Consider the following 12,650-nt stretch of genomic DNA (forward strand, 5'->3'; position numbering starts at 1 on the left):
GGAGAGGGACATGATGCTAGGAAAGGTAAAGGGTCAGTGAAAGAGAGAAGACCTTTGACCAGGTGGATTGACATGGTGACAGCGGCAAGGGGCTCTAGTGTGTCAGGAGGTATGTGGCTGGGACAGGACAGGACAGGGTTCAGATCTGTTGTTCATTGGTTCGCTATAGGTTGTACTTGATTTCATGGTACCTAACAATACAACAATAACAATTAAACCTGACTGATGAATCTTGGATGATGCAGGAAGCATTAAAAGATGATGGAAGGAAAACACAGAATCGCTGTGCCAAAGAGATTGGTCAACATGGGCCCATTTCAAGATGTAGCATATAATCAAGCACCAATGATAATGAAAGAAATTCAAACTGCACTGAAATTTGTTTTTTCAAATGAATAGAATTTTATTACAAGAATCAGATGCACCTTAGGATTCGTCTGGCCTCATTTCTATAGCTGGAAAACTCCTAGCTATCATCAGCTTGCTGAATAGTTCCTTTTTTTGGAGACATAGATACCATCCCAAAAGGATAGCCTTGTTTTCAACAGTTGTAGCTGGCTGAATCAAAGCAGCTGAATTTTATACAAGCTCAATGTCATTTCCTTAAAGAATTAACTCATCTTTCTGGGCATGCAATCATGAACAAGCAACACCTGGTCTCATTCGAACTCTCCGAATGTATTTTTCACCTCAGAAGTTTTGAATTTCAACCAGAGATCCACTCTCTTGAATCACAAAGTTGCTGGGGAAATGAGCATACACAGACCTCATCCTGTAAGGAAAGCCCAGTTTAACACCCCTGATCATGTTTTGTACGTGGAGACAGATGGTGCGAACAGTAGCCAGTTCATTCCTGTTTCCCCACCACTTGTCAATACGAAGCCTCTTCTTTTACTTTCTGAAGAGACTGAGCTCACATTGATGTTATTGAAGTCCCTCAGTCAGGTTCTCCCTGGACCTTTCACGGTAACCGTGCGGCCCTTTAGAGTAATGTTGACATTCTCTGGAATGTAGACAATCTGGTTGCTGAGATTGGTCTTCATTCTTGCAGTGAATGTGGCAAAGCTGCAGTTTGTGTTAAGAAAAGATTCAATGAGCTGTTTCAAGGGATCTAAAAGATACGTCAATGATATTGTAAGATGGTAAGTAGATCTTGTCCCACTACTTTCCGGACTCCTACCCTCCCCCACCGTACTGTGCATGTCAGGCAGCATGGCGGTTTTGAAGACCAGGGACTTCTTAGTGCCTCTGTTTCTTCCCTTTGTGTTGGTGACAAAAGCCTCTTCTTTAAGTTGCATCCTCAAAGATTTTATTGAAATCCTTGAATTACAAGTGTCATTCTAGCTTAAATCATAATAACTTTAACATTATTTTCTAAACCAAACTGTTTTAATCCATCTTAGAAAGAGCAGCTGCATTCTTTTCCCTCCTTTTCATTCTAATTAGCATTTGCATTTAATAATAAATTAAGTCTAATCGGCCTTGAGCCTGAGAGCAGCCTTATTGAATTTCACTTACTTTTGTTTGAACAGGTCTAGCCCTGCTTCACTAGGAAGAAAGGAATTCATCTTTATTGCAAATTGCATTAATAATGCACTGTAGAAATAGCAGAATTTTAATGATTATCTTATTAATATCTAGAAATATGATTTTAATGATTGTGTCATTCATATTCATCTTAGAGTCTGAAATACCCCCTTTTTTTACAATTAATGCAGCAGATCAAGATAATGTGACAGTGCAGGGCATATGTGACATTTAATAAAATATAAAGTACGTACACTCCATATGCATTTTATTTTTTAACTAAAAAAAAGGCTTTTGTAAATCAATTTTTACCCATAAACTAAACATACAATGTATATATTATATTATTATTCATGGAAGATGATGAGAGCATCTAAAATGATGGTTAGTGTGAAATTATTTCTATTTTCCTGAATTACAATTGAATATCCATATTTATGTCTAGGAGTTAATTTTCTTTGCCATGAAGATTTTCCATTTGAATTGCTGTTGTTCTTGTTAGGTGCCATTGACTTTAAAACTTAATAACCCTATGAACAAAAGATATGATCCTTACCCTATCCTGTGCCATACTATTTCTGATATACTCAAGCCCATTGTTACATATGTGATGATGATTCTTGTGTTCTTATGAAAAGAGTACAGTTTAGTGAAAGGAATTGTTAATCTAAAGACATTCAGAATTAGTCTTACAGAAAGAATTTCAAGGGCTGAGTTTTGAAAATGAATTCTTAGGCCTTTCTTTCTAGGCTCCTCTACCTGGGTCTCCAGCCTTTGACATTTATAGCTGAGTTCATTTAACCATTTGCACCACCTAGCAAGCTTGGAAACATTCTCTGAGGGGCTTGCCATAACCCTTGGAGTATGGAATCCTGATGAGGATTTTTCAGTATCCACCATGATTCTTCCAGCATTAACTAGCATGTGTTTGGTTTTGTGTTAAAAGTGAACGTGCACATCCACATGTACCATTTGGGCTATTTAATAATATTTGGAAGAATAGTATTTAAAAGTCATTTTCAGATAATGAAACAGCATCAAGCAGTGAATTTTTGAAAACAAGTTTAAAAGATTTCAGATTTTGTTGAGGCTGACAAAGAGCCTTAGTGACACAATTGTTAAAGCATTGGGCTATTATCCAAAAGGCTGGCGATTCTGTGGCAGAAAAGACATGAGGGTCCAGAGGAAAGGCCTGGCAATTTTCTACTCTAGAAATTAAAGCCTATGGAGCCCAACGGGGCAGTTCCACTGTCCGGTAGGGTCATTGTGTGTCAGCACCAACTCCTTAGCACACAACCACATAGGTCTGCCAGTTTGGTTTCACATCAGTTGAGCAAGAAAAGATGAGGTGGCAGCAATGAATAGAGTGAAGATGAAATGTGACAGAGGAGGAAAAGGTTACCCTAGTTGACTAGGTAACTGAGGGGACAGCAGAAGTAGCAGCCTGGTCTTGAGTACAGGCATAGAGTGGATGGCTAAAGCCTGGCCTGACCTCTTCATGGTTCCTTGTTACTTTTATTGTGGAATGAAGATACTTTGATAGGCTTTTATGACATTTTCTATTGCTTCATAGAACTATTATTCCTATTCTAGTTGATGATCATATTGACTGCCTTATCTCTGGTAGAATATTGTAACACATGCCTTTATCAGGGATCACTGACATCACTGATCAATCTTATTTTCTCCCTAGCTGAGCCCTGAGGCTTTTCCAATTCATCTCAGTGTGCCTATGGGTGATTTGATCAATAATGTTTATCCAAGTGTAAACTGGGCCCCAGAACAATTTAGTCAAATGATAATGTGATAATAATTAGCATACACATGTGTTGTATGAATTGTGATACTGTCAGTGCTTTGGAAGTTTTGCAACACCATATGCTTTCCAGTATTTTTATTTGGTTCCAGATTTTGTTCAGTGTCTTAAATTTCCTTTTAAAGAGTTTCTAATTGATTTAACTCTGTTTTATAGAGTGGAATACAAAAAGAATAATCCTCAACTACCTTCAAAGAACATTCATAAAATAAAGTACTCAGAGATAATTGATACAAATATTTCTGAATTATCCCTGCCTGGTCATTTGTTTTTGTTTTTGTCTTCACCAAACTTTGTGGTACTACAAAGAGAGAAAAATGAATGCATATAAATATTAAAAAAATAAAGAGGATAAAAGTAATGACATTTAAATATTCATTTAAAATTTTTCAGAAAGGAAGGAGAAGTAAAAATGTTTTGAGAAAAACACTCATTTCAACCAAGTTTTATAATCAGCATTTTCCTTTTAATTCAATTGCAGTAAGACAAATTGCTTTGACTAAATTGTTTTCAGCCTAATTTATATGCCATTTTTTTAACCCGTTGCTTTGTGTAGCTACAATCAATTAACTGAAACAATATTAAAGGGATTTTTTCATTAGTGGTATTGTCTTTGGGGATCAATCAATTACTCGCTTGTAATTCATGAGGGGAAAAGTAAGATTGAAAATATTTTTAATGTTACACTGCATTCCCTACATTCTTACTGTTGCTTATTTAAAAATTCAAAGTATTTAGCAGCACTTATACAAAGATTTTTTTATACAATGGTGTTGTTTTAATGTCGAAAGTTAAGTTTTGAATGTATTTCCTTTTAACAACTACAAATAACCTTAAGAATTCTTTTGTTTGTTTTTCCTACAATGGACAAAGGCTCTCTAGTGTTTTAGTGCATACTACGTTTTGTTGCAAATTAAAAGATTCACAATTAGAATCTTCTAGCTTTCCATGGGAGGAAGATGGGCAATCTCCTCCCATAAAGATTTTACATCCTTGGAGACTCCTATCACATTTCCTTCATTGCCATGAAGTTAGAACTGACTCATAACTGACTCTCCATTAGGTTTCTGGGGCTGTAAGTCACATGGAAGGAGATTGCTCATCATTCTTTCTCAGATAATCTGGTAGATTCGAACCACCAGAGAGCAGCAAGGCTTTTGGATTAGCACCATAACTTCTTACAGACTATGTTACTAGATCTCCTTTGGAAATGTAATAAAGGGTCACTGTGAGATGAAATTGACTTGACAGCAGTGGTTTCGTATGCAAAGGCCACTTTATAAGTTATAAAAAATTAATGATCAAAAAATCTTACTCCAAATATTGTTGTTGTTAGATACTGTCAAGTTGAGCACAACTCATAGCAACCCTATGAACAAAAGATCTGAACCCTGTTCTATCCTGTCATCTCACACTTCCAGACACACAAGAGCCCATTGTGGCAGTCACCACGTCAACCACCTTGTTGAGGGTCTTCCTCTCCGTCACTGAACCCCCACACCCTTCTCAGTGTCATGCTCCTCTCCAAGAAGTAGCCACTTCTAGCAACATGCCCAAAGCATGGGAGGTGAAACCTCATCATTCTTGCCTCCAAAGAGCACTCTGGTTGCACCCTTTTCCAAGGCAGATCTGTTTGTCCTCTTTGCCATCCATGGGATGTTCAGTGCTCTTCTCTAACACTACAGCTCAAAGGTGTCAGATCTTCTTCCGTCATCCTTATTCATTGTGCAGCTTTCAGAGGCATAGCAAGTGACTGGAAAGACTATCGCCTGAATCAAATGCACCTTAGTCCTTAAACTGATATCATCACTCTTCAATAATTTGAAGAGGTCCCTAACTGCAGATTTTCCCGGTGCAATGCATCTCCTTGCTTCCTGACTGCTTGTAGCAAGGGTGTTGGCAGTTTCAATCTCCTCTTCATCCATCAGGATGTTGCCTATTTGTGGAGTGGTGAGAACCTTTGTTTTCTTGACATTGAGATGCAAACATACTGAAGGCTACATTCCTGGATCTTCTGAAACAATTGCTTCAAGTCCTCCTCCCAATATTGGGATACAATATAAAAAAAGATTCTTAGAAGAAAGAAGGGGCTCAATGAAAGGGAAGAGATTGCTTATTTAAACTAATTGTGAGTTTTAATAGCTTAAAAAAAACCCATCCCTCATCTAGTTTTAATTCTAGAAGAAATAATTTTCCTAATAAAGTAATAAGCAGTCTCAACTTTATTGGCTAGTACTCTCATGACTTAAAGGAATTGATATAACCTTCCAACTGACTTAACTTACAAATAGTAACAGCTAAAGATAAGAGGAAATTTGGCTTCAATTCTATATTGGTTCATGCTGTTAGCACAAAGACTTCTTTGTTTCTTTGTAGTAATTACCACTAGATGGGGTACAATGACAGTGCCTACTTCTTTTACTAAGTGCCTAATAATAGAATGCTTTTCTTCCTAGAAACTGCAAAAACTGTTAACATAAATCCCCTACTAATTATAAGTTGTTTCTTTGAAATGATAAATTGATTTTTTAATTAAATCTAGCCTAATAGTTTATTTGTTCTATGCTTTTGTAAATCGTGGGCTGTATATCGTACATCCTTAATTGCACTGCATGCTTCTAAAAACCATGCAGAACATCTATAATTCTGAGGAAATAAGGAATACAAAAAAGCATATAATAGATACATACTGGCAATATTAGAAATTGAACAGAAGAGAGAGAGTATCCTAACTATATCCACCATAGGTAAGGCATTCTGTGAAGACCTGTAGATAAGTCATCAGAAAAATCGGAACAGTCTATTAAGATAAATATACACTGATGTCAGACCTTGACTGTACCCTGTTGTATTTTTTTGATCCTCTATAGAGCTGATGCCCATACTTCAGTGTTATGGGTGGAATTGTGTGTCCCATCTCCTTAAAATATGTGCTGGCATTCTAGCCAGTGGAAATATTGATGCAAATAGGAATATGTTTGCCCTATTACTGAGCCTATTTCCATAAATCATATGTCTTCAACCTAATAGCTTTTGAGATACTTTTGGAGTTATCTCCCCAGAGGAACAACCTTTCAAGATTAGTATTCCCCAAAAGCCTGAAAAAATGACCTACAGAATGACTGAAAAGCAGAACTGGAGACAGACTAAAAGACAGTTTCAATTTATTAGCAGAGAAAACTTGCATATTGGGAGGAGCAATACTCCACCAGTGACTGACTGGACCAGAGAAGCCTCTACAATAAGTGGCTCAAATAATACACAAATAATCCCCAGGACGTGGGTGAGATAAAAGTTACACAAACTGATGGCAAATCCACACAATGCTTTGTCTAAAAGAAGAATCACTGCACACTTGATCTATATCTAGTTCTTTAAGCATGGCTGGAAACAATAGGGGGAAAGGTCGGTTTTACTACACCAGAGAAAAAGCCATGCATCCGATGTAATTGAGTTTGGGCACTGGGTGTGTCAGAAAGGACAACAGTGGAAGTCATCAAGCTTTTCTGGTGGGAAGGGCAAACTATTAAAAACTGCCAAAGCCCTGGAGTAGTTCCTACTTGCACCACCAATAGAACACACAGAAGCTTCATTCAGGAGATTCTATATGTGGCTGTTGAAGATGTTTAACTAATAAAGTAGCCACTTACTTAAGGTCTTTGACAGCCCTGTGTTCCAAGTTTCATGTCACATAGTCAAACCAGATGGTACACACACACACACACACACACACTAAAGATTCAACCTTTACCTTATTGTCAGAAAAGAATGTTAACTAATTAGCACAGATTAGATCTTAGAACTTCTGGAAAGGAAAGGCTCTCTAAAAAATGCCAGTTAAGTAAAAACACACTTGCCCTAGGCACTTACCTACTTCTTCTAATATTCTCAACTCCACAATGTACAATCTTTCTTTTTCTTTTTTTAAATTGTGAAAAACACGGATGGGGGTAAGGGTTGGGAGCAGAAGAGTGAGGGTGGACAGAGACGAAGTCACAGGGCTGCACAATTTGGTGGGTATCGGGGAGTGGGCGAAGGAAATGAGAAAGATCCAGTTGGGACCAGAAAAGACAGGGTAATGGTAAGCATAGTCCAATGATGATGATGATGATGATGATGATGATTTAACAAAGAAATTGTCTTATTTACTCCTGGGTTTCTCATTTGGGAATGGGGCACAGACTCTTTGGCTTCTTCATGCTGAATAAGGGAGTTGAGATGAAAGGGGAACCCACTTTAACACCTTATTGGTGGTCCTGGGTTGAAGCTGCATGCCTTCTTGTTCAGTTAGAAGATATTTTCCTGATGTTTATTGCCCTCTGGACGGCAGAGTATTTGCCAAAGTGGGTCCAGTCGGGATGGCTGAGGTTCCATCTTCCTTTGCTTCCTTACCTGGCAATTATATTTCCCTTTTGTCTCTGGTACTGGGCTCAGGGTTCAGGTCTGGAGTAAAACTCAGTGTTAGGTTATCTATAGGAAAAGGAGCAAACCTAGAGAGAACATGCTTGTGAGTTACAAAGAGAAGGTCTTTGGAGGTGTTACAGATGCACTAGGGAAGGAGGTGGAGAAAAGTGGCTTAGATAAAATTCCTCATCTACACTAGGAGGCTGTCCCCAATGACCTGATGGCTCTCTCCAGGGGATGGGTATCTTTCCCTGGGGGCTGGACAGCACACCCAAGGGGTCTGGCAGCAAACCCTGGGGGCTGGGCAGCACCCCTACCCAAATCCCTACCTGAGGTTTGACCCTGTGCCCTACTGAAGACCATGGCCAGGGACAGCACTCCCAGTTCCTGCACCACCACCATTACTCCCCTCCCCTCCACCAAGTGGTCCGACTGCAAGTCAAAGTAGGCATCACTACCCTCCCCCTCTACAAATGGAGAAGGGACGTTCAGAGTGGTGAATAGACCTGCCCTAGGTCAAAACAGTTTTTGGCAGCAGTAGTAAAAAAAAATCAAAAGATGTGGTACATTGAGGAGATGTGTTGTCTAGGATCTGTTGTTATTGTTAAGTATCGTCACGTCATAGACAATTCATAGCAACCTTATGAATGAAAGACCTGAACACTTGTATAACTTTCATAATATCTCTAAGTTCATAGAGTTTCTGCAGGCAAGCTATTTCAGAAGTGGATGCCATTCCTATTTCCAAGCTTGTTTTAATCAGGAGCTCCACTAAACACTGTCCACCATGGGTAACCATTATCACAATTGCCACATCAGTGTTACAGTGTTAAACATCACAGCAACCATGACTTACCTCTGTACAGTCAATTGACAGAGTAGTAATATACCATGTAGAAGAGTGTTTGACCAAAAGCAATTAAAACCAGGCTTGAGGGCCACATATTAAAATTACCAGTCTTTGGTTTGGTAGCATAACTTTCTATCCACTTAGGCTCACGGAGCTTTCTCTATGGATCACAGCAAATCTATGAACACCATATCTAGTCCTTGCCCTCCTCCACCATCCCCACAATCCAAGGCACTTGAGTCCCTTGTTTCAGTCACCATATCAATCCATTGTGTTACTGACAGTGAAATGCTGTCCCATATCTAGTCCTTCACCTCATGCAGCTCCATGGTGTTACCACCGCTGCCCCCTGCCACCCACCATTGGCTCCTGCACTGGGGACCTGCAGCCACTGGCATCTGCCACTGCCGTCTGTGTGGGGGCTCAGTTGCACTGGCCATGGTGTTCAGTGCCGCCGCCCAGGCCAGACTATGGGACCAGTGAATTCCAGCCACGGCTGTCCCATAGGGATGTGGTAGTGTGTGCTTGGCAATGGGTAGTGGGTGAAATGTGACTCGCCCATGTTTTTTGGAGAATCTTTGTCCTCTTGATGTTGAGCCTCACTCCATATTGAAGACCTGCAGTCTATTGTTGGGCTGTTTAGGTATATATAAACCATGGGCTGTGGAGGGCCATGGTGGCCTGCTTCTATGCGGCCTGCCACTCCTCCAGCTTGTTATGCTGCTTCTTCCACCATGGCTATCTTTGTCAAAATCCCACAATCTACACTCTTGGAACCAGCAGTCAAGAAATCAAAAGATGAATTGCATTAGGAAAGTCTGCAGTCAGGAACCTCTCCAGAATACGGAGAAGCAAAGATGTCAGTCTAGAGACTAAGGTGCGCCTGATTCAGGCCATTGTCTTTTCAATTACTTGTTATGCATCACACAACAAAAAAATTATTAAGGATGACAGAAGAATCGATGCCTTTGAGTTGTGGTGCTGGAGAATAGTATTGAACATACATACCAAGGACCACCAAGAAAACAACCAGGTCTGTCTTTGAGAGGGTAAAACCAAGTTTCTCCTTGGAGGGTAGGATTTTGAAGCTCCATCTTATGAGGAACCAGGTCCTTGAAGAAGGACCTAATGCTTGGCAAAGTGAGGGGAAAGTGCAGTAGGGGAAGACCCTGGATGAGATGGATTGACACGATAACTGGGGCAATGGCTTTCAGTGTATCAGAGTCAGTGAGACTAGCTGAGGATAGGGCAGGGTTCAGAGCTATCATACATAGAGGTCACTATGAGTTGCAGGTGACTCGATGGTACATAACAACAACAACAATTTTTAGGGATACAACTCTCTTCACTAGAATGCTCCTTCTCCATTATTACTACCCATTTCACTTAATAACTATAGAGAGGTTATTTTGTTTTATATCACTGATTAACAGACTGAACCCTCAAATCTGTTAGCACCTATTCAACTCTTTGAGTTCTTGGTCACAAATCTCAGGTTAAGCCTCAAGCTTGTTCTCCTTTATAAGGTTGTTGTTGTTATGTGCCGTCGAGACATTTGTGACTCATAGCGACCCTAGGCCAATCATAAAAATTTGCCTGCCACCACTTTTTTGAGCTCAGCTTATTTAATCTATTGATGAAGTTTATATATTTCAGGCTCCAAACATTCCACACTAAGCAGATAGCCATAAAGGACACAATTTTATTCTAACTCTGCCTCTTAACACTATGATTTCCAATTGACACAGCACCTTAAGGAATCTATAGCAGTAAGGTCACAGAAGCATTCAGAGCTCTGCAGGCAGACCAGACCCCAAGTCTAGCATGAAACAGCTAAAGCACTCATTGCTCAAAACTCTAAAAAAATTTTTAGTGGCTTAATCTCTCCAGGGGGGGGTAATGCTAGGGTTAGAATAAATGAAACAGGGGAGGCAGAAGTTCATACCTAATAAAAATGAACCATCAGAACCAAGAAGCAGATGCATGGGTGTAATTAGGGTTTGATACATGGGTGAAATGAGAGAACAGAAGATGAGTTTAAGAACTACCCACTAAACTTTGAACTCTCCATAATGATTTGTCATTGGCCCACATATTTCCTCTAGGCATGCTAGGATGTTGTTGTTAGGTGTCATTGAGTCTCATATGACTCATATTGACCCTGTGAACAACATCTCAAGATCTGTCCCATCTTGTGCCATCTTCACACTTCCTGGCACACTAGAGTCCTTGCACAGTCACCACGTCAATCCATCTGGTTGAGAGTCTTCCTCTCCTTCACCCCCCTCCACCCTTCCAAGCATCGTGTTCCTCTCCAAGGAATAGCCCTTTGTAGCAACCTTCCCAAAGTATGTGAGGTGAAGTCTCATCATCCTTGCCTGCTAACAGCACTCAGCTACACCCTCTCCAAGACATATTTACTTGTTCTTTTGGCTGTCTGTGAGATGTTCAGTGCTCTTCTCCAACACCACAGCTCAAGAGTGTCATTTCTTCTTTTGTAAGCCCTAATCATTGTCCAGCTCTCAGATGCATAGCAAGTGATAAAAAAGAACCCCCCCCAAAAAACAAAACAAAACAAAACAAAACAAAAAGCAAACACACTGCCTGAATCAGATACACCTTAGTTCTCAAACTGATGTAATTACTCATCAATAATTTGGAGAGGTCGCTAACTGTAGACATTCCCAAAGCAATATGTTTCCAATTTCCGGACTACTGGTAGGTACCAAGGGTGTTAATTGTGAATCCATGCAAGATGAAATTGTTGACAGTTTCAATTTACTCCCCTTCCACCATGATGTTGCCTATTGGTCAAGTGGTAAGAATATTTGTTTTCTTGACATTGAGATCCATATTGAATGCTACATTCCTAATCTTCTGTAAGAAGTGCTTCAAGTTCTTCTCACTTTCAGCAAGCAGATTTGTGTCATCTGTATAACATAGGTTATTGATAAGTCTCTTTCCAATCCTGATGCCACATTCCTCTTAACAGAGTCCAGCTTCTTGAATAAATCGTTCAGCATACAGATTGAATAAATATGGAAAAAGAATAAAACCCAAACTTAGTTTTGAAACCCTTCTTCGTTTTAAGCTATATAGTGTTCCCCTGCTCTGTTTGAATGCAAATACCTACATGAGGAAGCCCTAGATAATAGATAAGACGTCATCTCACTGCCTCCTCCATTACTTCCTATCTAGGCAGATAGCCTTGTCCCTTTAGAGATGTTCCTGTTCAAATAAATCTCTCTTAGCCTTTTTCTTTAAAAAGGGACAAGAAATTAGAAAAAGTAGTCTAATAGGAACAAAAAAAATCTTAGCATAAGTGCAGCCATTTGGGGACACTTTAGACCATCATACAAATATACAAAAAGAAGATTAGATATAGAAGAACCATGCAGAGAGAAGGAAAAGAAATTTTCACATGGAACTCTTTAAGGAAGGCTAAGAATGGAAGAGAAGTGTAGGCAGGATTTCCCTCTGAAGTGCACAGAGAACATTCCCTTAGCACACACACCCTGCGTTTGGAATCCTGGTCTCCTTAAGTGTGAGAAAACAAATTCCTAGTCACTAAAACCACCCACTTGTGGTATTTCTGTTACAGAAGCACTAAAAAAAAAAAAACACACCCACCGTTTCACACACTACCAGACTGCAGTCTGGGTTATCCCCAAGCAAACAAATGAAATTATTTTTGTACTACTTACACTGCCATTTCAGTTTTTCTTTCTCATTATGGTGCTCCCTCAGCCAAGTATTCTGTCACTATGTAGCATCTGACCCTGGTCTATACTTTAAAGATAAAAGATTTAGTTACTTCTACCTTTGAAATATCACAGCAAACTGTGGCTGACTTTGAGAAAAATGGGAATCCCAGGACACTTGGCTGTGCTTATGCGAAACCTGTACTTGGACCAGGAGGCAGTCGTCAGAACAGAGCAAGAAAACACTGCATGGTTCAAAAGTGGGAAGGGTGTGGGCCAAGGATGTGTCCTATCTCTATATCTTTTCAATCTATATGCAGAACAGATTATCCGGGAAACTGGGCTCTATGAA

At 39.7% G+C, this 12,650-nt stretch overlaps 1 pseudogene; it reads right to left on the reverse strand.

The window, feature by feature from the left end:
• Positions 1 to 466: 466 nt before the first annotated feature.
• Positions 467 to 1,043, reverse strand: LOC102867475 (annotated as a pseudogene).
• Between the last annotated feature and the right edge of the window lie 11,607 nt (positions 1,044 to 12,650).

The sequence above is a fragment of the Elephantulus edwardii genome, unplaced genomic scaffold (genome assembly GCF_000299155.1).
Source record: "Elephantulus edwardii isolate Elephantulus edwardi_28Jun2011 unplaced genomic scaffold, EleEdw1.0 scaffold00147, whole genome shotgun sequence".
Lineage (NCBI taxonomy): Eukaryota > Metazoa > Chordata > Mammalia > Macroscelidea > Macroscelididae > Elephantulus > Elephantulus edwardii.